General features: G+C 42.9%; 1 pseudogene across 1 annotated transcript; it reads right to left on the bottom strand.

Moving 5' to 3' along the window:
* Positions 1–641: 641 nt before the first annotated feature.
* LOC125534503 (fructan 6-exohydrolase-like) lies at positions 642–3,857 on the bottom strand (annotated as a pseudogene). The gene is made up of 6 exons (XR_015615313.1): positions 3,654–3,857; positions 3,504–3,512; positions 1,741–2,636; positions 1,256–1,655; positions 1,058–1,154; positions 642–968 (listed from the first exon to the last, which is right to left on the bottom strand). The product of XR_015615313.1 is annotated as a fructan 6-exohydrolase-like (transcript).
* Between the last annotated feature and the right edge of the window lie 20,277 nt (positions 3,858–24,134).

The raw sequence follows: 24,134 nt of genomic DNA, 5'->3' as shown, positions 1-24,134 counted from the left end.
CTGGAAGGGCTCGATGGGATTAGTGAGACATAGCAGCGATAGGGAGACGAACTCGGAACCGCAGTCCCTATCGGTGTCGATCAGGTCCTGGAAGCCGGCCAACGATGAATCGGTCACCCATCTCCAAGCGGCGGTACGCAACCTCCAATGTCGTGCGGAGAACAGCAAATGTTGCTGCATATTTGTTAGCCAAAGAGGGTGTGAGTCAAGAACTTTGGAAAGTGTGGTTTCATGTACCTCCAGACTTTATTCTTAGCGTTGTATCGGCGGAGATCCTAAACTTTTTTGAATAAATAATTGAGGTGTTGATTCTCTAAAAAAAGCTAGAGTGATTTGCAGAGATCAAAGGCAATGGTCATTGCTGCGAGGTGGAGAGTCAAATTTGTTTTTCCGCCGAACTTTTTTCTAATAAAAACCCCTTATCAGTCTTTTTTTTAACACAGTACAGACGCAAGCACTCTTGCATCTGCGCATATACTCACCTTTATGAATGCACACATGCATTCTCTACCTCTATGAGCACCTCAGGAAGACTGAACCGGCATATCATCTTGAGATTTACGAAATCACCTAGTGCCCAATGATGGCAACGTTCCTACTTCCTACCGACAAGCTGAGACGGGAAACTAAAGAAAATCAAGGATCGATGACAGTAGTATCATATGCAAGAGTTGTGGATAATAAAGCTCCCTGTGATACTACAAGCTCTCCAAGTGTTCAACATTCATTATTCCTACACTGAAAAGTGTACAATAATTATTTACACATGTTGCTATGACCCACCAGGGACGGCGTTTATGGTCGCCGTTGCCAGCCTCCATGCTTCGAGCTTGGACACCATCACAACACCGGTCCCGTTGTTGAACACGTACATGTGGCTATCGCTCTTCTTGACGTGCTTAGGGTAAACACGTGCCGTGATGCATGTGCGCCCCCCGCCTCCAAAACTCTGCCACCGAATGGTCAATCTATTTGTTGGAAGAAGAGAAGTAGGTCACACATTGTAACTGAATTTCACTTGATGCATCCAACAAAGCAAAGGATCGAAGAGTTTTACCAGTGTTCTAAGAGATATACTCCTCTTGTGCTCCTCGATGTCCATGTCCACAAAGCCTCCGTATGACGGCTTGTACACATTGGCTCTCGTAGTCGATCTACTCATCATTTGTTGGAGCAGATACGAGGTGAAGCAATAAAATTTTCACTTTGCAACAATGGAAAAAACCATCTTAATTAGGGAAGTTGTGTTCTATACCTTGTGAGGTCGGTGCACATGAGGACTTTGGGCTTCTGATTGTATTTGAACACCCTGAAGAAGACGGATGTGTACTCATGCAAGTCGCTAGAGGCCATGACGAGCAGCCCGAATGGGCCCACCCCGCCCCACGCGGACGCACCTTCTCTGCGCACAACTTTTGCGGGTCCAACAACCAGTTGGGATCAAAGCTCTCCGCCCCTTCCAGGGATGGGATCTCAAAGACAGCCTCCACGTCAGCTTGTGCACCTGCACCAATAATCTCGTTCATGCCCCCGGCGTTCACTTGCGCTCCGAGGAAGCCGATGACTTGTTTCCTCCTCAGCGTCTCGATCTCCTCAATCGGCCACTGTCGAAGCTGCTTCCCATCGCCGTCTAGCCACACCTTCCTCGGAACCGTCTGGATGCAACACACATAATAGCCAATTGATGAGGATGACTAGTTAATCGCAGATTGACCGGATGATGGTACGATTGTGGCGCACCTGGATGCCGGACCAACCCCTAGCAATATCATCGGCCTGGCTATCGGAATCGTTGGCCCACGCCCACAACACGCGTCGGTTCTTCCCCGCGTCAAAGAAGGACTTGGATGCGTACACATGGCCATAGTCGATGCGACGCCAATTTCGACAATCGTCGATGTCGCGCTCCACGTCCACCTGTGGCGTGAAGGTGTCCGCCGTGTCGTCGTACCTCCCGACCGCGTAGTAGTCTTGAGTCGTGTTCATTACACTCAGCTTCAACACGTGCCTCGCAGCACCGTTTGCCGCAATGGATGCGTAGTCGAGCCGCCCCTCCTCCGTGTCCGGGCCCGCCACTGGGAACAGGTCCGGGCACTCGACCATGATGGCGGCTCCTGACGTGTACAATGGTGAGGCATTCCGCTTCCAACGCCGGAATTCCTTGCTCCGGTAGACAAGGGTGGAGGCAATGCCCATGGGGCCGCCGACCTTGGCTGCAACGACGATGCGCCACATGCTGTCGCTGCCTATCCACGCCGTCGAAGGATCGCGGAAGCTGTCGCCAGGGACGTCGGACGGGTGCGGGATGACAGGGTTGTAGTTGGGCTTCACCCACTCACGGAGGAATGGGTCAGCAGGATTCTTGGGGAAGGCGATGTTTTGCACCTGCACCTTATGGGCGTCGATGCCGGTGTACAGTAAGGCTGGGACGCCGCTCGGGAGAACGGTGGCGGAGCCTGACCAACAGCCGTTCGCGTCGAAGGGGGTGGTGGGGTCGAGCACGGTGTGGAGCGCGACCCAGTTGACGAGATCGTGGGAGACGGAGTGACCCCAAGAGAGGTTGCCGGTGCCCCACATCGCGCCAAGTGGGTTGTACTGGTAGAACAAGTGGTACACACCCTTGTGGTACATTGGCCCTGTTGGTACATGCAACGCAAATGATTAACTGTAAGTTCAAATAATATTAGATATACGGGAAGAATCCTTCCCAACATAATAATGTGGCGTGCATGCATGCAACTGCCGGGGAAACTTTCGAAGCATTGTGTGAGGCTCTTTCAACAACATGAAACGAGATTCCCTCCATGAGGTTAGCCCGTAGATTTTCCCCGTAGGTAGGCCGTTATCCTTTGTGGACCATGTACTTAATCTTCTCCTATTATGTTTTGATGTACTCGCTCCGTTCTAAGTTATAATGTTCTAACTTTATTTCTGAAGTGGATGTACGTATATAGACGCATTTTAGTATATATATTTGTTTACTTGTTTCAGACTGTATGTAGTCAATGTTTAAATATCCAAAGTGTCTTCTCCTAGAACGATTTACAGAGATCAAAAGAGCAAAGGTCGTTGCTGCATGGTGGAGAGTCAAATTTGGTTTTTCCGTTGAACTCGAGACGCGTGCACAAGTGGAAGCAACACTTGGACACAAAATATATAGCCCTATGGCTGGGCCAGTCATGGGCTAATTTAGGATGTCTTCCTTCCTCTATCTCTACCAGTGTCCTGCGATGGCAACGTTCCTACCGACAAGTTGAGAAGGGAAAGTAAAAAAAAAAAAACCGAGGAGCCATGACTACAGAGTCCAAAAATCACGTCCTCTTCGCACCTAATCCAGAAGCAATGAGCACACTACTCGATCGGGCAGGCAAAACAAAGTACTCACGCTGTCCCATAATAGAAGACGCTTTTGACACTAGTGTTGTATTAAAAAATATCTTATATATGGAACGGAGGGAGTAGCAAACGTGCATATAGAAGGAGAAGAGCACGTACGTACGTACCATTCGGATCTTCTCAGTAGTTAGCACCAACCGAAAGTCACCATGCATGCATGAATGTCTCAGATTAGCCAAATTCATTTTTCAAAACGACCAGCTAAATTCGTACGTAATTGGGTCAGCGAATTGAGAAGCGTTAGTTCATTACTATACCGTTCTGCCAGTTCTTGGCGGGCAGGAAGTGGTAGGCGGGCCTGATGCCCACGCCATGGCGGACTAGCGAGCTCTCCGCTTCCGAGAGCCGGCGGAGTGCGGAGGACGGCGAGAGGAGAAGGCAGAGGTGGAAGGCGAGGACGCACGCGGCGAGAGGGAGTCCGGCCATGGCCAACCACGGTGGCTGGTTCTCTCGCCTGGTGGTTGCTCTGCTCTCGTCGTCGGGGAGACGCCGAATATATAGTACGTATGTGCATGGGCATATGGATCCAAGTGATGGACGTGGACGTGGAAAAGAGCAGTAGAATAATTTGTCAAGTGGCAAAGTTGGCTGAGGCGCACGCGCATGGGCATAGTCGGGATAAGAATTTTTGGGCAAGACGCAAGTGCGGCAGTCCCGATGACCCGATCCATATCTATGCACAATCCAATAATCCATTCCGTCACCTCGATCATCGTCCCTCCCCACATGCGGGCATGGCTCCAAACTACCGTTACCGCCATCCAACGGTTGGATGATGCTCAAGTACACCAGTAGTAAAAAAAACAGCATCTTTTGTGTTACATACACGGTGAGTACCAAGCATTCAACCATAGATCATTAACACGTCGTGTACGAATAACAAATAATCCAGATCGATCACACGGTGCCGCTGTTGGAGAGCTTCGGCGACGGTGACCGGCAGCAGCCGCCTGTGAAAGGTGTCCAAGCTAAGCTGAAGGTGTGGGAGCTGGGGCGGTGGCCATGAACAGTGGACCATCTGTTGGATTGCACCAGACGTCGCGATTGACGCAAAAGTGAAGCATGGTTTGTGGCGTAGAGCTGACGGCTCTCTGGTCCATCCTCATCTTTGTAATGACAAGTGGGACGCCATGGTGGTCGTGAGGGACGCCTGATATGGAGAAATAAAATATTCAAAATCAACCACATAAATTGGACCAACAGTCCCTTTCCCCATCATTCCCAACGTCCCTCCTCTGGGGCCACTCGGCCGGAACACTAATCCGCTTCCACAGCCGTTCCCTCCCTCCTCTCCCTCCCCGCAGCGTCGACGGCTGCAGAACTGTCACGTGTGGTAGCGGGGCAGCCTCCATAGCCTCGTGCCGTCGCTGTGGTCCGATGCCTTCTCCGGTCGTCGTGGTGGCTCTACTTCACCGGATTTGGCCACCTTTCCCTGGATTTGGTCGATGGTGGTTGCCTCTGAAGGGGTTGTGGTGTCCGACAATGGGCGACACGTGGGAGTTGTGCTCGTGGACAAGGAGGCATATCCCTTCGGCATGCGCATGGTGGTGGGTGCACGGGGAGGTGTGGTGGCGGCTCAGCGGCTCTGACTGCTGGGGCTCAGGTCTCGGGGACCGGATCAGGGCGTCAGTCGCTTTAGCGGTGTTGTTGGCCACGCCGGCGTGGCCGTACGTGCTTGGTGTCCATGGATCCACCACGGGGCTGTGTCTTTGCGACAACTCACGTGGCGACGGTGGTGGTGGCGTCCTTAGGGAGAGGTGGTGGTGGTTAGGGCTCGATCCGGGAGGCGCTATGGTTGCCCTATTCCAGATCTGGTTGGCTTGGTGGTGGTGGTTGGTGTGCTACAAGATGTGATTCCTTCCGTTGCGGTGCTTGGCCTGCTTGTGCAAGTACGGTGGACTCTGGGATTCATGGTCTTGGGTTGCGAGAAATCTCTGGTTCATGATGACCGAGGCTAACAACAGGAGGCCTTTCTTTACCATGATCTGACTCCCTCCGTCATGGGGGGGGGGGGGGACCTCGGTTCGACCGGTCTATGTGACGGAGTCATGGCATCGTTCCCTCGCTGGAGGTGCCGTCTGGGTTGCTTGAGGAGTCCCTGTGTTGCAGCTGTAGTCGGTGTCAACTATTGCTCTGGGCATGGGCCTGCTACTTGTGAGCTGCGTTGAGATTTCCTCGAAGAGGATAGGATGATGTAGTACAGTAGAGATAAGTATTTCCCTTAGTTAAGAACCAAGATTATCAATCCAGTAGAAGAACCATGCAAGACCTCGTGAACATCACCTACACACAAAAGAACAAATACTTGCACCCAACGCGATCAAGGGGGTTGTCAATCCCCTCAGTGGTTAATTGCAAGGACCAAGTCTGATAATGGTAGATAGCTAAACAAAAACATAAAATAAAAGAATGGTAAATAAATTGCAGCAAGGTATTTTTGGGTTTTATATATGATAAAGATAGACCCCGGGCCATAGTTTTCACTAGAGGCTTCTTTCTCGAACAAAAAACATATGATGGGTAAACAAATTACTGTTGGATAATTGATAGAAAAGCGCATAGTTATCACGATATCCAAGGCAATGATCATGTATATAGGCATCATGTTCGAGGCAATGATCATGTATATAGGCATCACGTCCGAGACAAGTTCAATGTTGATATTATTTTAATGATAGCATCGCATTCTGGTCATAAAAATAAAATGGTTCATATATCAAACCTTTTGGTCAAAATATTTAACTGTTTCAAATTCTGAAGGTAAATATTAAATACATTACTAATGTACAAGAGGGAGCGGTGTAGGGTGCAATATCTTCCAATTTTCTATCATGGAGCACACTGTCACTACCCTGTCAAATATTATTTTGCTCTTGCCTCTATCTGGAAAGGGACCAGATGACTCTGGAAGAATTTTATTGATCACCGACCCCCTTACAAACTAAAAAACCTAACCTAACATCACATGTTGTGCTGAAGTAATCATTCACCCGCAAAGCGTAGTGTGCTTTGTTTGACAGATAGAACTCCATTGCCCTGTGACATCTCAAAGAACTTCAACCGCAAAGAGTTGGTGAGAACATCGACAAGCTCATTATATGTGCATTGTAGTTGACCTTCATTTTCCCTTAGTGCCTGCATTAACGTTTGTAGTGATATTGTACATCAGTCTGTTTGGTTCCATCATGATATACATGTTTTTTGCACAATGAGTGTAGCGACCTGACCCGAATGGATCAAGTCTCTATGCTTAAGTGTCATCCCTGGATCGGTATGCTGACACACACAGTACTCAAGGATTTATAACAGAGGTAAATCACATGTATAAGTAACGTAAATACTATTACCTCAATCCAAAATAGCGGAAGTAACAAGGTTGTGGATTCCCATCAACACCAACGGCAAAGTTGAGTGTAGGAATCATAACCCTAACGTATCACTTACTCGTCGTAAGAAATCCTGCAACATGAGACGTTGCAGCCACAAAGGGTCAGTACATTGAATGTACTGGCAAATTCACACCATAGAGAGAAATGATGAACAATGGCTATCACTACATGCATATTTGGCTGGTGGAAAAGCTCTATGGTTATAGTTTTTGCGAAAAGCCAAATTTTCCCTACTACAAAGGAATAAATTTTATTTAACTATCATGGTGGTTGTTGAACATTGAGAATGGTTGACAGCATTCTCAATCCCAATTAAATAACATCATTAAACCCAACAAACTTAATTTAAAGTAACATGATGAGATTCACATGATAATCCAAGTACTAGATACTCAAATTGTCCATAACCGGGGACACGGCTAATCATGATTAGTTTATACACTCTGCAGAGGTTTGCGCACTTTTCCCCACAAGACTCGATCTCCTCCGTTGGATTTCTCGCACTACATGGTGTTTGAGAAATGGATGACCGAGACATAGTCTTTCAGAAGCGTTTGCACCTTACGATGGGTAGACCGTACCACCTACAACCCCTACATCTGCTAGTCTACCACTGTAAGAGTTCACACGACTTAGTCAACTATGCTAGAGCCCATAATAGCTTGTGACTGCACACGGAAGTTTCTAGCATGAATAATCTCATGATCCCTTTGAGCCTGGGTGGCGAACCATAGGATGATCACACGGTAACCCCGGGATCTCCTAGGACAACACTAGTATATCCCCAGGTGTCCGGGCAAGTCCACTGGTATATCCCCAGGGTGCCCCAACCAATCCACCCAGATGTGTATTATAGTAGCCACCTTAAGTTAAACCTTAGTTAACAATAATCTCTCACATCTTTCATGAATACTCTCAAAACCCAATCCACGTCTACGAGCATAGCATGGCAATGTAAGCATAACGTAAAAGTAACTCCCAAGGTTTGAATGCAGGGCAATAGGTTCCTACCTCATCAACTACTTCCCAATACCCACATGTTATCAATTCCTAACCATGCAATGTTTGAGGGTTGAAACTAATGCATAAAACTGGGTGTTAAAGGGATATGATCAAAGTGTGAACTTGCCTGCAATGTTGATGAAGATGATTCGCACTCAAAAATGTTGATAGCTCTACTCGTCACACTCGGGTCAATCTATCGTAATCAAGCAATAGTAACCACACATAAGCAATCACTCAAAGATCGGAGAGAACAAAGAAAACAATTCGGAAAACGTTAAAACCAAGCAAATAACTCTTGCATCATAAAACAATTTCTAATAGTACCAAAATTATGTGAATTTGGCCTTATTAGAATGTTTAGGTCAAGAGCTTCGATTTGCAAAAAGAATCAACTGAAACGGAGCTACAAAACTCAAGTTATGATCAAACAAAGTTTGAATTCAAATCTGATCTAATTCAAATTTTAAACTTTTCAAAAACATGTTTGAGTTGGATTACTGGATAGAGGGGATCATAACGAAGACATGGGCGTTGGTTTCGTCTAATTCCGACTAACGAGCAAAAAGTTATAGTGTTTTGAAGATCAGGGGCTATTCTGCAAACAATTTATTCACAAACGGGTCCCTGGCCAAAAATTGAAATAAAAGAAAAGACTAAATAGCGAACGTTCACTGCGGAAGCCTATAAGACGAAAACCGTTCACTATTGAACCCTAAATAGCGAACGCCCGCTGGATAACCAACTGATCGGTTTTTTTTAAGAACCGAAAATAAACCGTAGCCTAAATAAAATCGGACCGGGGCGGTTTTACCTTTCCGGTCAACGCCCGCGAACGACGGCGGCTTGGCGTCAAGGCGGCGAGCAGCGGGCGGCGGCTCGGCGCGGGAAGTGCGGCGGCGATGCGGCGTGGGCGGCGTGGGCGAGCAGCGCGGCAAGGGGTGCGGCGGCGCGGGGCGGCGGCGCGGCGAGGCGCTGCAGCGGCAGCGGCGAGATGCGGGCGAGGCGAGGCGGCACGAGCGGCGAGGAGGAGAGGAACGGGGCCCGGGGCCTCGTTACTTAAGGGGAAGGGGAGGAGGTGGCGTGGAGGAGGGGCAAGGGAGGCGGCGGCGGTGTCCCTGGCGACCACGGCGGCGGCGCTGTCGTGCGGTCGCTGGAGTCGGGGACGAGGCCGGTTGGGCTGGGCCTGGCTGGCTAGCTGGGTCGGCCCAGTCGGGGACAAGTTTTTTTTTTCGAAAAACATTTCCAGACAAATAAAATAATAAAACAAATTAAATGAAAATATTATATAGGCATATAATATATCAAAATTTTCAGAAAAAAAAATTCTACACGGCGAACATTTTTCTTGCATTAAATAAAATACACATAAATTCTAATAATTCAAACAGTGCTACTGGTCTATTAAAATCTAACAAAAATCTTTTTAAAAAAACCAAAATGATTTCAAATTAATTTTTCTCCAATTTTCTATTGTAGGGAATCATGTTACCCTATTTTCCATGTATTTTATTTTTGGAGAAAAATAATTTGAATAAAACTCAAATAACTCCAAATTGAAAATAAATTGAAAAGACTTTGAATTTGATCCTTTGAAACTCCCAACTCATATTTCATATAATTTGAAGAAGTCATTTTATCTTCTCTCGTGAAAATCATTGAGTTGCATAAAGTTTCAGAATTGGAAATATTCTCAAATGAAATTCAAATATTTTCAACACCCCTTGTCATTTAATAAATGGAAGAAGTCATGTCATCTTCTTTCCAGGGTTTCGTGATGAAAAAGTATTTGAATTCACGGAGAGCATAAAGGCAAAATGAAAGTTTGGGAAAGTCCTTTTATTCCCTCTCATTTAACTTTCAAAAGTTTCGAATTTCACTCACTTTCAGTCAATCAATCAAACAGTCAATCAAATCTATCTATTTAATATAACATTCCAAAATTTAGAATTTTGGGATGTTACAATGAGATCAAACTCTCGTTCAAAATTATATGTGATTTGACTATCATCAGCACATGTGATGATAGACTAAACCCTATAAATCGAAGAGAGACTATATTTTGGTACCAAATTAACCCGTGACATTTTTGTGAGGTTTTCATTGGCTTATGTATGCCCAACACACTATGAGTTCGAACCCAAGAAAACACCACCAGGTGTACTACTCTTCAGTTAAAAACCGACCACTATCTCGATAGGACTCGGATAAGTAGACAAGTGTAGCCAAGGGTGGCTGTTGAGGCAACGAAAATGTATGACTTGGCAAGAAAAATGGAAAATGCTTCTAGCCATCCAGCTAGAGGAAAACAAGCATGCAGGTGGTGCATTCGCAACACCAGCTGAGTTGCTCTGATTACAATGTAGGCAGTTTGCATCCCTACCTAGGGATTTCATTGAATTCCTCGTTTTGTGCATAACATTCAGGCTTATGAGACTGGTTTTCAATTGCATAGTTTAAAACAATCACTTCCGTAGCAACTGTGGTTTGTCCCAATCTGATGTGCATTTGATGGATATGAAACATATTGTGTGTTGAAAATTTAATCGCAGGTAATATTTGTTGCATAGGAAATGTGAATTTGCTTATTACATGGAGCAAATAATGAGGTACTCCCTCCGTCTGGGTTTATTGGGCCCGAAGACCAGATCGGCAGGGCCAAGGAACCTAGTAATTGGCCTTGATTAGGCTGGTCGTAATAGGAGTATCATAAGTAATATCGTACATGCCAACTATGCTTTTTGGATGAGGTGGCACATAATTAAATAAGAAAAAAGAGGATGTGGTATCATATTAAATATTGTACTATTTTGTGTCATGCGTGACAACTAATAAAGCAACTTAAGATGACATTGGAGTATCTAGGTGACATTAGGGTTTTGGTTGATTTGTATCTTAAGGTGTTATTCTAGTACGAACTCTAGGGCTGTTTGTGACACTTATAGGAATAGCCCAACGGATTGATTGGAAAGAATAACTTTGAGGTGGTTTCGTACCCTACCATAATCTCTTCGTTTGTTCTCTGCTATTAGTGACTTTGGAGTGACTCTTTGTTGCATGTTGAGGGATAGTTATGTGATCCAATTATGTTAGTATTGTTGAGAGGACTTGCACTAGTGAAAGTATGAACCCTAGGCCTTGTTTCCTAGCATTGCAATACCGTTTACGCTCACTTTTATCACTTACTACCTTGCTGTTTTTATTATTTCATATTACAAATACTTTTATCTACTATCCATATACCACTTGTATCCCTATCTTTTCGCCGAACTAGTGCACTTATACAATTTACCATTGTATTGGGTGTGTTGGGGACACAAGAGACTATTTGTTATTTGGTTGCTGGGTTGCTTGAGAGAGACCATCTTCATCCTACGCCTCCTAGGATTGATAAACCTTAGGTCATCCACTTGAGGGAAATTTGCTACTATCCTACAAACCTCTGCACTTGGAGGCCCAACAACGTCTACAAGAAGAAGGTTGTGTAGTAGACATCAAGCTCTTTTCTGGCGCCGTTGCCGGGGAGGTTAGCGCTTGAAGGTATATCTTTAGATCTTGCAATAGAGTCTTTTAGTTTCTTGTTTTATCACTAGTTTATTTTATAAAAGAAAACTATAAAAAATGGAATTGAGTTTGTCTCATACGCTTCACCTTTTTAATATCTTTCGTGAGTATGATGGAAAGGATAATTGTGCTCAAGTGCTAGAAGAAGAAATCTATAAAATGTTTGGCACTAAATCTTTGAATGATGAGCATGATTGCAAAGTTGTTAGTACGAATTCTTTGAATATCCATGATACTAATGATGATTGCACTAGTTATGATGAAAATGTCTCCTATAAACATGTCGATTTTTGTGGAGTAGATTGGGTTTGTAAGTACACACCAAATAGGGAAGATAGATATTGCAAGAGGCATAAGTACTTAGAAACTAAATTTTTGCAAGAAGAGCTAGATGAATGTGCTGAAAGATTCAATATTTTTCGCGCCCCTTGTGAACTTTGCAATGAACATGGTCATTGAAATCTCCAATGCAAATTGTTTCATGACCAAATCGTATCCAAAAATTGTGATAATTTGATTACCCTTGAGCATCATAAAGAGCTTAGTCTTCTTTTGGGGTATGAGGAAATGAAACGTATAACTGAGGGTATTCCAAAGTTTAATCTTGATAGATTTCTTGATTTTGATCTAGAGAAAATTTATATGTATTGTGCGGTGAATTGTATTGAAAATCCTTATATTGCCAACTACATAAAGAAACGAAAACAAATAGAAGATGAAGAGAATACTAATGAAAGGGAAGAGACTTCCCAATATCCTCCTATTATTTCTTATGATGAATCAGGTAACGAGGAGGAGCCTCCTATTCAACCAATCTCATTAATAAGGAGCTCCAAAAAGAGGATTGAACCCACACATGATGTGGTGAAGAAGAAGAAAAGAAAAAGGAAGAGAGGTAAAAAGATGTCTCTCCCAAATAATGCTGCCCCTATTACTATTGTGCCTCATGAAAATATAATTGTGGAAGATAATGATACTTCTTATGATCTTGAAAATCTTTTTGGCACTTGCTTGGAAGAATGTGATAATTGCTATACTATTGGTGCTATCCATACTATTAATTATGAGAGTGATTATGCTTATGATATGAAAAGGCCCAAGCTTGGGGATGCTATGTTTGATGAAGATGATGTTTTTGAGAATATATTTGCTGCAATTAATGTTTGTCCCAAGCTTGGGGATGCTACTCTTAATGAAGATGATATTTTTAGTCTCCCAAGTTTTGATATGCAAGTTTATAATGATGATAGCATGCCTCCTACTTATGATGATTATTGTGATGATACTTATGCTATAAAAAGTAGTGATTATATTTATAAAACTTGTCATGATTATGATTACCCCTTCTCTGAACATTACTCTTTTAATGTGGAAGCAATTTATAGTATTCGATTCTCTTATGATACTCCCACTATTATTCATGAGAAGAATCTTGCTTATGTGGAGAGTAGTAAATTTTCTATGCTTGTAGATCATGAAAAGAATGCTTTAGGTGCTGGTTATATTGTTGAATTCATTCATGATGCTACTGAAAATTATTATGAGGGAGGAACATATGCTTGTAGGAAATTGCAATAATATCAAGTTTCCTCTCTATGTGCTTAAAGTTTTGAAGTTATGCTTGTTTTGCCCTCCTATGCTAGTTGATTATTGTTCCCACAAGTTGTTTGCTCACAAAATCCCTATGCATAGGAAGTATGTTAGACTTAAATGTGCTAGTCATATTCTTCATGATGCTCTCTTTATGTTTCAATTCTTATCGTATATGTGAGCATCATTGAAATCATCATGCCTAGCTAGGGGCATTAAACGATAGCGCTTGTTGGGAGGCAACCCAATTTTATTTTAGTTCCTTGCTTTTAGTTCCTGTTTAGTAATAAATAATTCATCTAGACTCTGTTTAGATGTGGTTTTATGCTTTTAATTAGTGTTTGTGCCAAGTAGAACCTTTGGGAAGACTTGGGGAGAGTCTTGTTGATCATGCTGTAAAAAACAGAAACTTTAGCGCTCACGAGAATTGCTGCCATTTTTATTTGGAGAGTGCTATTTAGTTAATTATTTTTTAAGATGATTAATAGATAAATTCTTCAGGTCCAGCAATTTATTTGAGAATTTTATGAGTTCCATAAGTATACGTTTGATCCAGATTACTACAGACTGTTCTGTTTTTGACAGATTCTGTTTTTCATGTGTTGTTTACTTATTTTGATGAATCTATGGCTAGTAAAATAGTTTATAAACCATAGATAAGTTGTAATAAAGTAGGTTTAACACCAATATAAATAAAAAATGAGTTAATTACAGTACCTTGAAGTGGTGATTAATTTTCTTATACTAACAGAGCTTACGAGTTTTCTGTTAAGTTTTGTGTTGTGAAGTTTTCAAGTTTTGGGTAAAGATTCGATGGACTATGGAATAAGGAGTGGCAAGAGCCTAAGCTTGGGGATGCCTAAGGCACCCCAAGGTAATATTCAAGGATAACCAAGAGCCTAAGCTTGGGGATGCCCCGGAAGGCATCCCCTCTTTCGTCTTCGTTCATCGGTAACTTTACTTGGAGCTATATTTTTATTCACCACATGATATGTGTTTTGCTTGGAGCGTCAATTTATTTTGTTAGGATTGGCTTGCTGTTATTTATAAAAATGTTTTGCATATTTTATTTCAATAAAAATGGCATTGATGGCCTTTACTATGCCTATTTTAGAAGTCCACATGTTGCTGTTTGAAAACAGAAAGTTTACCGCTGTTGCATTAATTCCCTAGAAAAGTCAGAATGTGATAAAATGTTGAAACCTTTTGCATATTAAGATCTGATAAATTTACGACAGTGGGAATTTTATTTCATAATTTTTGGAGCTAGGGAAGTATGGATGTTGCAGCATTCTTTACAGACTATCCTGTTTAGGCAGATTGCTGTTATGTTTGCATTGTTTGCATATGTTTGCTTCTTTAATGATTCTATTTGACGATAGGAATATTAAATATGCAGAGGCATTTAGTATGAAATGTTGAATAATAATTTTAGTGATTTTCTACAGTAGAGTATGATAAGGTTTTTGCAATGGTTTATACTAATTTATCTCACGAGTCCTTGTTGAGTTTTGTGTGGATGAAGCTTTTGAGATTTAGGGAGACCATGATATGAGAGGAATTAAGAAGACACAAAAGCTCAAGCTTGGGGATGCCCAAGGCACCCCAAGATAATATTTCAAGAAGTCTCAAGCATCTAAGCTTGGGGATGCCCCGGTTGGCATCCCACCTTTCTTCTTCAACAACTTTCGGTTAGTATCAGTTGATCCTAAGTTTTTGCTTCTTCACATGATGTTTGCTATTCTTAGATGTCATTTTATTTTGCTTTGCTTGCTGTTTGAATAAATTACCAAGATCTGAAATTATTAAATGTTAGAGAGTCTTCACATAGTTGCATAATTATTCGACTACTCATTGATCTTCACTTATATCTTTCGGAGTAGTTTGTCATTTGCTCTAGTGCTTGACTTATATCCTTTTAGAGCACGGTGGTGGTTTTATTTTATAGAAATAGATGAACTCTCATTCTTCACTTAGATTATTTTGAGAGTCTTAAATAGCATGGTAATTTTATTAAAATCCTAATATGCTAGGTATTCAAGAATAATAAAACTTTCATATAGAGTATTGAATACTAAGAGAAGTTTGATGCTTGATGATTGTTTTGAGATATGGAGATGGTGATATTAAAGTCATGCTAGTTGAGTAGTTGTGAATTTGAGAAATACTTGTGTTGAAGTTTGTGATTCCCGTAGCATGCACGTATGGTGAACCGTTATGTGATGAAGTCGGAGCATGATTTATTTATTGATTGTCCTCCTTATGAGTGGCGGTCGGGAACGAGCGATGGTCTTTTCCTACCAATCTACCCCCCTAGGAGCATGCGCATAGTACTTTGCTTCGCTAACTAATAGATTTTTGCAATAAGTATGTGAGTTCTTTATGACTAATGTTGAGTCCATGGATTATACGCACTCTCACCCTTCCACCATTGCTAGCCTCTCTAGTACCGCACAACTTTCGCCGGTACCATAAACCCACCGTATACCTTCCTCAAAACAGCCACCATACCTACCTATTATGGCATTTCCATAGCCATTCCGAGATATATTGCCATGCAACTTTCCACCGTTCCGTTTATTATGACACGCTTCATCATTGTCATATTGCTTAGCATGATCATGTAGTTGACATTGTATTTGTGGCAAAGCCACCGTTCATAATTATTTCATACATGTCACTCATGCATCAGTGAACATCCCGGTACACCGCCGGAGGCATTCATATAGAGTCATATATTGTTCTAAGAATCGAGTTGTAATTATTGAGTTGTAAGTAAATAAAAGTGTGATGATCATCATTATTAGAGCATTGTCCCAGTAAGGAAAGGATGATGGAGACTATGATTCCCCCATAAGTCGGGATGAGACTCCGGATGAAAATAAATAAATAAAAGAGGCCACAGAAGGCCCAAATAAAAAAATAAAAAAAATGAGAGAAAAAGAGAGAAGGGACAATGCTACTATCCTTTTACCACACTTGTGCTTCAAAGTAGCACCATGATCTTCATGATAGAGAGTCTCCTATGTTGTCACTTTCATATACTAGTGGGAATCTTTCATTATAGAACTTGGCTTGTATATTCCAATGATGGGCTTCCTCAAATTGCCCTAGGTCTTCATGAGCAAGCAAGTTGGATGCACACCCACTTAGTTTCTTTTTGAACTTTCATATACTTATAGCTCTAGTGCATCCGTTGCATGGCAATTCCTACTCACTCACATTGATATCTATTGATGGGCATCTCCATAGCCCATTGATACGCCTAGTTGATGTGAGACTATCTTCTCCTTTTTGTCTTCTCCACAACCACCATTCTATTCCACCTATAGTGCTATGTCCATGGCTCACGCTCATATATTGCGTGAAGATTGAAAAAGTTTGAGAACATCAAAAGTATGAAACAATTGCTTGGCTTGTCATCGGTGTTGTGCATGATTTAAATACTTTGTGTGGTGAAGATAGAGCATAGCCAGACTATATGATTTTGTAGGGATAGCTCTCTTTGGCCATGTTATTTTGAGAAGACATGATTGCTTAGTTAGTATGCTTGAAGTATTATTATTTTTATGTCAATATTAAACTTTTGTCTTGAATCTTATGGATCTGAATATTCATGCCACAATTAAGAAGAATTACATTGAAATTATGCCAAGTAGCACTCCGCATCAAAAATTCTGTTTTTATCATTTACCTACTCGAGGACGAGCAGGAATTAAGCTTGGGGATGCTTGATACGTCTCCAACGTATCTATAATTTTTGATTGCTCCATGCTATATTATCTACTGTTTTGGGCAATATTGGGCTTTATTTTCCACTTTTATATTATTTTTGGGACTAACCTATTAACTGGAGGCCCAGCCCAAATTTGTTGTTTTATGCCTATTTCAGTGTTTCAAAGAAAAGGAATATCAGACGGATTCAAAACAGAACGAAATCAACTAGAGAAGTTATTTTTTGAACGAAAGCCACCCGATGGACTTGGACCCCATGTTAAGGAAGGAAGGAGGAGCTCATGAGGGTAGGGGGCGCGCCCCCTGCCTCGTGGGGCCCTCGTGGCTCCCCTGACGTGCTTCTTCTGCCTATATAACTCCATATACCCTAAAACTTCTAGGACGGAGATTAGATAGGGAGTTCCACCGCGAGAAGCCTCCGTAGCCACAAAAAACCAATCTAGATCCGTTCCGGCACCTTGCCGAAGGGGGAATCCTTCTCCGGTGGCCATCTTCATCATCCCGGTGCTCTCCATGACGAGAAGGGAGTAGTTCTTCCTCGGGGCTGAGGGTATGTACTAGTAGCTATGTGTTTGATCTCTCTCTCTCTCTCGTGTTCTTGATTTGGCACGATCTTGATGTATCGCGAGCTTTGCTATTATAGTTGGATCTTATGTTTCTCCTCCCCCTCTTCTCTCTTGTAATGAATTGAGTTTTCCCCTTGAAGTAATCTTATCGGATTGAGTCTTTAAAGACTTGAGAACACTTGATGTATGTCTTGCCGTGGATATCTGTGGTGACAATGGGATATCACGTGATTCACTTGATGTATGTTTTGGTGATCATATTGCGGGTTCCGCCCATGAACCTATGCATAGGGGTTGGCACACGTTTTCGTCGTGATTCTCCGGTAGAAACTTTGGGGCACTCTTTAAGGTCCTTTGTGTTGGTTGAATAGATGAATCTGAGATTGTGTGACGCATATCGTATAATCATACCCACAGATACTTGAGGTGACATTGGAGTATCTAGGTGACATTAGGGTTTTGGTTGATTTGTATCTTAAGGTGTTATTCTAGTACGAACTCTAGGGCTGTTTGTGACACTTATAGGAATAGCCCAACGGATTGATTGGAAAGAATAACTTTGAGGTGGTTTCGTACCCTACCATAATCTCTTCGTTTGTTCTCCGCTATTAGTGACTTTGGAGTGACTCTTTGTTGCATGTTGAGGGATAGTTATGTGATCCAATTATGTTAGTATTGTTGAGAGGACTTGCACTAGTGAAAGTATGAACCCTAGGCCTTGTTTCCTAGCATTGCAATACCGTTTACGCTCACTTTTATCACTTGCTACCTTGCTGTTTTTATTATTTCAGATTACAAATACTTTTATCTACTATCCATATACCACTTGTATCACCATCTCTTCGCCGAACTAGTGCACCTATACAATTTACCATTGTATTGGGCGTGTTGGGGACACAAGAGACTATTTGTTATTTGGTTGCAGGGTTGCTTGAGAGAGACCATCTTCATCCTACGCCTCCTACGGATTGATAAACCTTAGGTCATCCACTTGAGGGAAATTTGCTACTATCCTACAAACCTCTGCACTTGGAGGCCCAACAACGTCTACAAGAAGAAGGTTGTGTAGTAGACATCACCAAGCAAACTCTCGCACACGTTCTTCGTGGTATGCATGACATCAAGGCTGTGAGGCACACGGTGGATCTTCCAGTACGGCAAGTCCCAGAAAACAGACCTCGCTTTCCATACCTTCAGCAGCGGCTCTGGCGCCTTTCGCTTCTTTCCCGGCAGTGGGCAATCTTTCCAATTTTTCAACAGCTCGTCTATTTCCTCGCCGCTCCTCGTACGCGGGCGTCTTCAGGGTTCGGTTTCACCATCGAATAGATCCTTGTGTTTTCTCCACGGGTCATCGTCGCGAAGCCACCTTCGATGTCCCATGAACACGGTTTTCGAAGACCCGGAATCTCTATCTAGCTGGCGATACGTTGTGTCATCCATGCACCTGACGCATCCAGAAAATCCATGGACCACCAGCCCCGCGAGATATCCGTTACCGAGATAGTTGTGCACCGTCGTGAGTAGTGCGGCTCTCATAGGGAAATATTCTTTCTCTGCGGCGTCCCACGTATTGGCTGGCGTTTTCCACAGCATGTCTAGCTCCTCTTTCAGCAGCCCCAGATACAGATTGATATCGTTCCCTGGTTGTTTCGGCCCTTCAATTAGCATACTATTGTGAATGTACTTCATCTTCATGCACAACCAGGGGGGAAGGTTGTACATCCACACAAACACAGGCCAGGTGCTATTTGTGCTTCTCTGGCTGCCAAACAGATTGACTCCATCGGTGCTCGCGCCCAGCACGATGTTCCTTGGATCGTTCCCAAATTCTAGGTCTTCGAAGTTCAACGCTTGCCACTGGCTCGCATCCTTAGGGTGACTCAGCATCTTGTCTTTTTTATTTCTCTTCGAATCATTTTTGTCATCTTCTCGCTTCTTCTCCTCCCTATCCGCATGCCAATGCAGGAGCTTTGCTACCTTAGGGTCCGCGAAATACCGCTGCAGACGAGGAGTGATCAGAAAGTACCACACCACTTTTTGAGGAGCTTGATTCCTCTTCTTGTATCGAGTGACGCCGCACACCGGACATATGGTAGACTCCGGGTGCTTGTCCCGATAAATGATGCAATTGTTCATGCACACATGGTATTTCACGTGCGGTAAATCCAGAGGACACACGATTTTCTTCGCCTCCTCGAAACTGGTCGGGCACTTGTTCCCCTTGGGAAGACGTTCGTGCCAGAATGACATGGTCTCGTCGAAGCATGCGTCGGTCATTTTGTGTTTTACCTTCATCTCCAGAGCCATGAGCATTACTTTCAGGCGGGTATCCTCGGGCCTGCATCCTTCATACAATGGAGTAACCGCGTCTATCTCCAGTTGATCCAGCTTGGCTTTCTCTCGGGCGGCAGCTCTTGCGTTATCCGTCTGCTTGAGAAGCAGCTCTTGAATATGAGGGTCCTGCACCCAGCCTCCATCGTCGTCTGCTCCGGCATCTTCATCTTCATGATCATGCCCTTCGTCTTGATCTTGCTCATCATCATGTCCGGCATCTTCTACATGATGACTGTGTACAACATCACCGTCGTGATCATGTCCTGGAGATTCTTCGTCTTCTCGCCCGCCCTTGCCGCGGTGGTTGTCTTGCCGCCCTTCCTCATTTCTTGCCCAGCCCCCATGGACGACTTCATAGTCATCTTCATCACCTTGCCACCGATAGCCATCCATGAAACCACGCAAGAGCAGGTGGTCCCGCACCTGCCCGGAATCCGGGTCCGCAATAAGGCTCTTCAGCTTGCATCTTCGACACGGATATCTTATCTCCGTCTCGTTCTTTTGAAGCATCTCGGCCTTCGCGGAGCTCAAAAACCTATTCACGATGCCTTCGATCATCGTGCGGACCATGGTCGCCTGCGGGGTAGAGCAAAACGATATTTTAGAACCAAGAAAAAATTTGGCATGACTTTCCCTAAAAATAGGACAAAAAAGAATGCATAGTGCCAAAATTCTCGCCGAAACGGAAATGAATCAACATTCTGGCAAAATATTGGCAACTATCGCATTTCAAATACCGGTACCTGCAAACACAAACATATATGCAACACCACAAACATATGCAACACCACAAACATACATAGATCTAGCAAGGCCGTAAAAAGTGCATGTGCACGTTGTTGGAGCGAGCTAGGGAGAAAAAAGTAGATATACAACATAAAGATAGCTTTCCCCTTACTTACCTATCAAAAAAGGTAATTTAACCACTTAATTTTAATGAATCTATGGTGCAAATGAAGTGAGGAGGAGGAGGCACCGACACAAGCTTGGAGGAGGTGGAGAGAATGAAGTGGGGAAAGTGAGTGTGTAGGTGTGGTTGTCCAAAATATCTAGCTGGTCCCAGGTTACTAATGATGCACCACCCACAAATGCGCCATTAGTAACCCTGGTTACTAATGGCGCACCAGCTTGAGGTGCGCCATTATTAGTTTTGCAAAAAAAATAGTAGTGGCACACTGCGTTGGTGGTGCGCCATTACTAGTTAAACTAGTAATGGCGCACCCTTCCCTTCCCTGGTGCGCCTTAGTATTTTTGGAAAAAAATTGTTACTAATGGCGCATCGTGTGTCTGGTGCGCCATTACTATATAGTAGTGGCGCACCATATGTCTGGTGCGTCATTAGTGGCCATATCATCTATAGCCCTTTTCCTAGTAGTGCAAGGACCAAGTCTGATAATGGTAGATAGATAAAAAAACATAAAATAAAAGAACGGTAAATAAATTGCAACAAGGTATTTTTGGGTTTTATATATGATAAAGATAGACCCGAGGGTCATAGTTATCACTAGAGGCTTCTTTCTCGAACAAAAAGCATCTGGTGGGTAAACAAATTACTGTTGGATAATTGATAAAAAAGCACATAGTTATCACGATATCCAAAGCAATGATCATGTATATAGGCATCACGTCCGAGGCAATGATCATGTATATAGGCATCACGTCCGAGACAAGTTCAATGTTGATATTATTTTAATGACAGCATCACATTGTGGTCATAAAAAATAAAATGCTTCATATATCAAACCTTTTGGTCAAAATATTTAATTGTTTCAAATTTTGAAGGTAAATATTAATTACATGACTAATGTACAAGAGGGAGCGGTGTAGGGTACAATATCTTCTAATTTTCTATCATGGAGCACACTTGTCACTACCCTGGCAAATATTATTTTGCTCTTGCCTCTATCTGGAAAGGGGGCAGATGACTCTGGAAGAATTTTATTGATCACCGACCCCCTTACAAACTAAAAAACCTAACCTAATATCACATATTGTGCTGAAGTAAACATTCACCCGCAAAGCGTAATGTGCTTTGTTTGACAGATAGAACTCCATTGCCCTGTGACATCTCAAAGAACTTCAACCACAAAGAGTTGGTGAGAACATCAACAAGCTCATTATATGTGCATTGTAGTTGACCTTCATTTTCCCTTAGTGCCTGCATTATATGTGCATTGTAGTGATATTGTACATCAGTGTGTTTGGTTCCATCATGATATACATGTTTTTTGCACAATGAGATCAAACTGTTGTTCAAAATTATATGTGATTCGACTATCATCAGCACATGTGATGATAGACTAAACCCTATAAATCGAAGAGAGACTATATTTTGGTACCAAATTAACCTGTGGCATTTTCGTGAGGTCTTCATTGCTTTATGTATGCCCAACACACCATGAGTTCGAACCCAAGAAAACACCACCCGGTGTACTACTCTTCAGTTAAAAACCGACCACTATCTCGATAGGACTCGGATAAGTAGACAAGTGTAGCCAAAGGTGGCAGTTGAGGCGACGAAAATGTATGACTTGGCAAGAAAAATGGAAAATGCTTCTAGCCATCCAGCTAGAGGAAAACAAGCATGCAGGTGGTGCGTTCGCAACACCAGCTGAGTTGCTCTGATTACAATGTAGGCATTTTGCATCCCTACCTAGGGATTTCATTGAATTCCTTGTTTTGTGCATAACATTCAGGCTTATGAGACTGGTTTTTAATTGCACAGTTTACAACAATCACTTCCATAGCAACTGTGGTTTGTCCCAATCTGATGTGCATTTGATGGATATGAAACATATTGTGTGTTAAAAATTTAATCGCAGGTAATATTTGTTGCATAAAAAAATGTGAATTTGCTTATTACATGGAGCAAATAATGAGGTACTCCCTCCGTCCGGGTTTATTCGGCCCGAAGACCAAATCGCAGGACCAAGGAACCTAGTAATTGGCCTTGATTAGGCTGGTCGTAATGAAAGTATCATAAATAATATCATGCATGCCAACTAGGTTTTTTGGATGAGGTGACACATAATTAAATGAGAAAAAAGAGGATGTGGTATCATATTAAATATTGTACTATTTTGTGCCATGCATGACAATTAATAAGGCAACTTATGATACTATGCATTACGAAAGTAGTAGTATGATACACTATTAGTATCATATGTATGATACTAGTATATGATACTCTCCATTACGAGCAGCCTTAAGGCGAAAAGTTTTGGTGTTTAATTGCAGTGAACTTTTCTAGAGCCACGTAATTTAGTGCATGCTTTAGCTAATGCATCCAGCGGCCCACAGTTCACGCGCGTGTTGATGCATGGCCACAGGCATGGCCAATCAAAAGAGCAGCAGAAGTGCACGCGTCCGTTGCCTTCGCTGCGTGCAAACCGGCTAGTTAATTTCCCTCGGTCCGCCGCAACTGACTGGATTTCATTTCAAGAGAATTCAGTAGAAGGGACTAATAAATCCGGACGGGCAATTGTGGCTAAGAGGCCTAAGAAATCCGGACGAAGGGAGTAATAATAAACCTGCTTATTTGGTCATTGCACACGGTTCCATAAGAAGATGCGTGCGTAATGACTACACAAAACACATGCGATTGCTATAAACGGAGCATGTGGATGGACGAACCACCACACGCGAGTTCGTCTTAGCAACGTGTGAGATGGAAGAAGTAACCCACACAATTTTGGCATCGCCTAGTGTATGATGGATGTACCCATCCCAAATGATTGTGCTTCTACAATCACGTGTGATATGGCTGCGCCACAAATGTTTCCACTCATGAAATCATGTGCGATGGAGGACCCCAGCCCATGCGGTTGCTATAAGACAATCGGGTGTAATACCTTGTCCGAACGTAAACATTTTATTCCAGTTAATCGTGTGGGATATATGAAAGATCTCACACGTCCAACTCTTACTGATTGTGTGTGATTTCTCGGCCAATCGCACTTTTTTGCTTCGGGAGGATCATGTGTGATATGCAGACTTAGAGCGTGGTTGGTTTGATGCCAAAAATTAACATGCAAACATTTGGTAAATGCCAAATATTGGCTAGTGCTTGGTTGGTTACCATGTTTATTTGCCAACCTCACAAGAAGTTGTCAATTTTTGGCAACTTTCGATATTGCCAATTATTGGCTTGTCAAGTATTGACAATGCCAAATGTTGGCATCAAACCAATTATCCTCTTAACCAATTTTTTTCGTAGACTGCACATGCAGCCCCTATCGTGCACCATCGTAAGGCGACAATTCAGAACTGTGTTTGTAATAGGAGATTTTAACCATGTGCGCATGCAGCCCCTATCACACACCATCGTAAGGCGACATTCGGAACTGTGTTTGTGATAGGAGATTTTAACCATGTGCTATGGACGGTCTCTACACAAGTGAACATTTCCGCCGACAAAAATTTTAAGGCGGGAATCTAAAGAAAAAACAAGGATGAAAGTCGAGTCTAATCACGTGTCCAGGATGTGAGCTACTCCCGAGGTCACCTTCTCACCTAATCGAGCAAGTAAGCAAAGCAAGCAAGCAGACTACTCGATTTG

Source organism: Triticum urartu, chromosome 2A (assembly GCF_056163025.1).
Source record: "Triticum urartu cultivar PI428250 chromosome 2A, HENAU_Tu73, whole genome shotgun sequence".
Taxonomy (NCBI): domain Eukaryota; kingdom Viridiplantae; phylum Streptophyta; class Magnoliopsida; order Poales; family Poaceae; genus Triticum; species Triticum urartu.
Note: the sequence above shows the minus strand (reverse complement) of the source record. Positions and strands in the feature narration are given on the sequence as shown.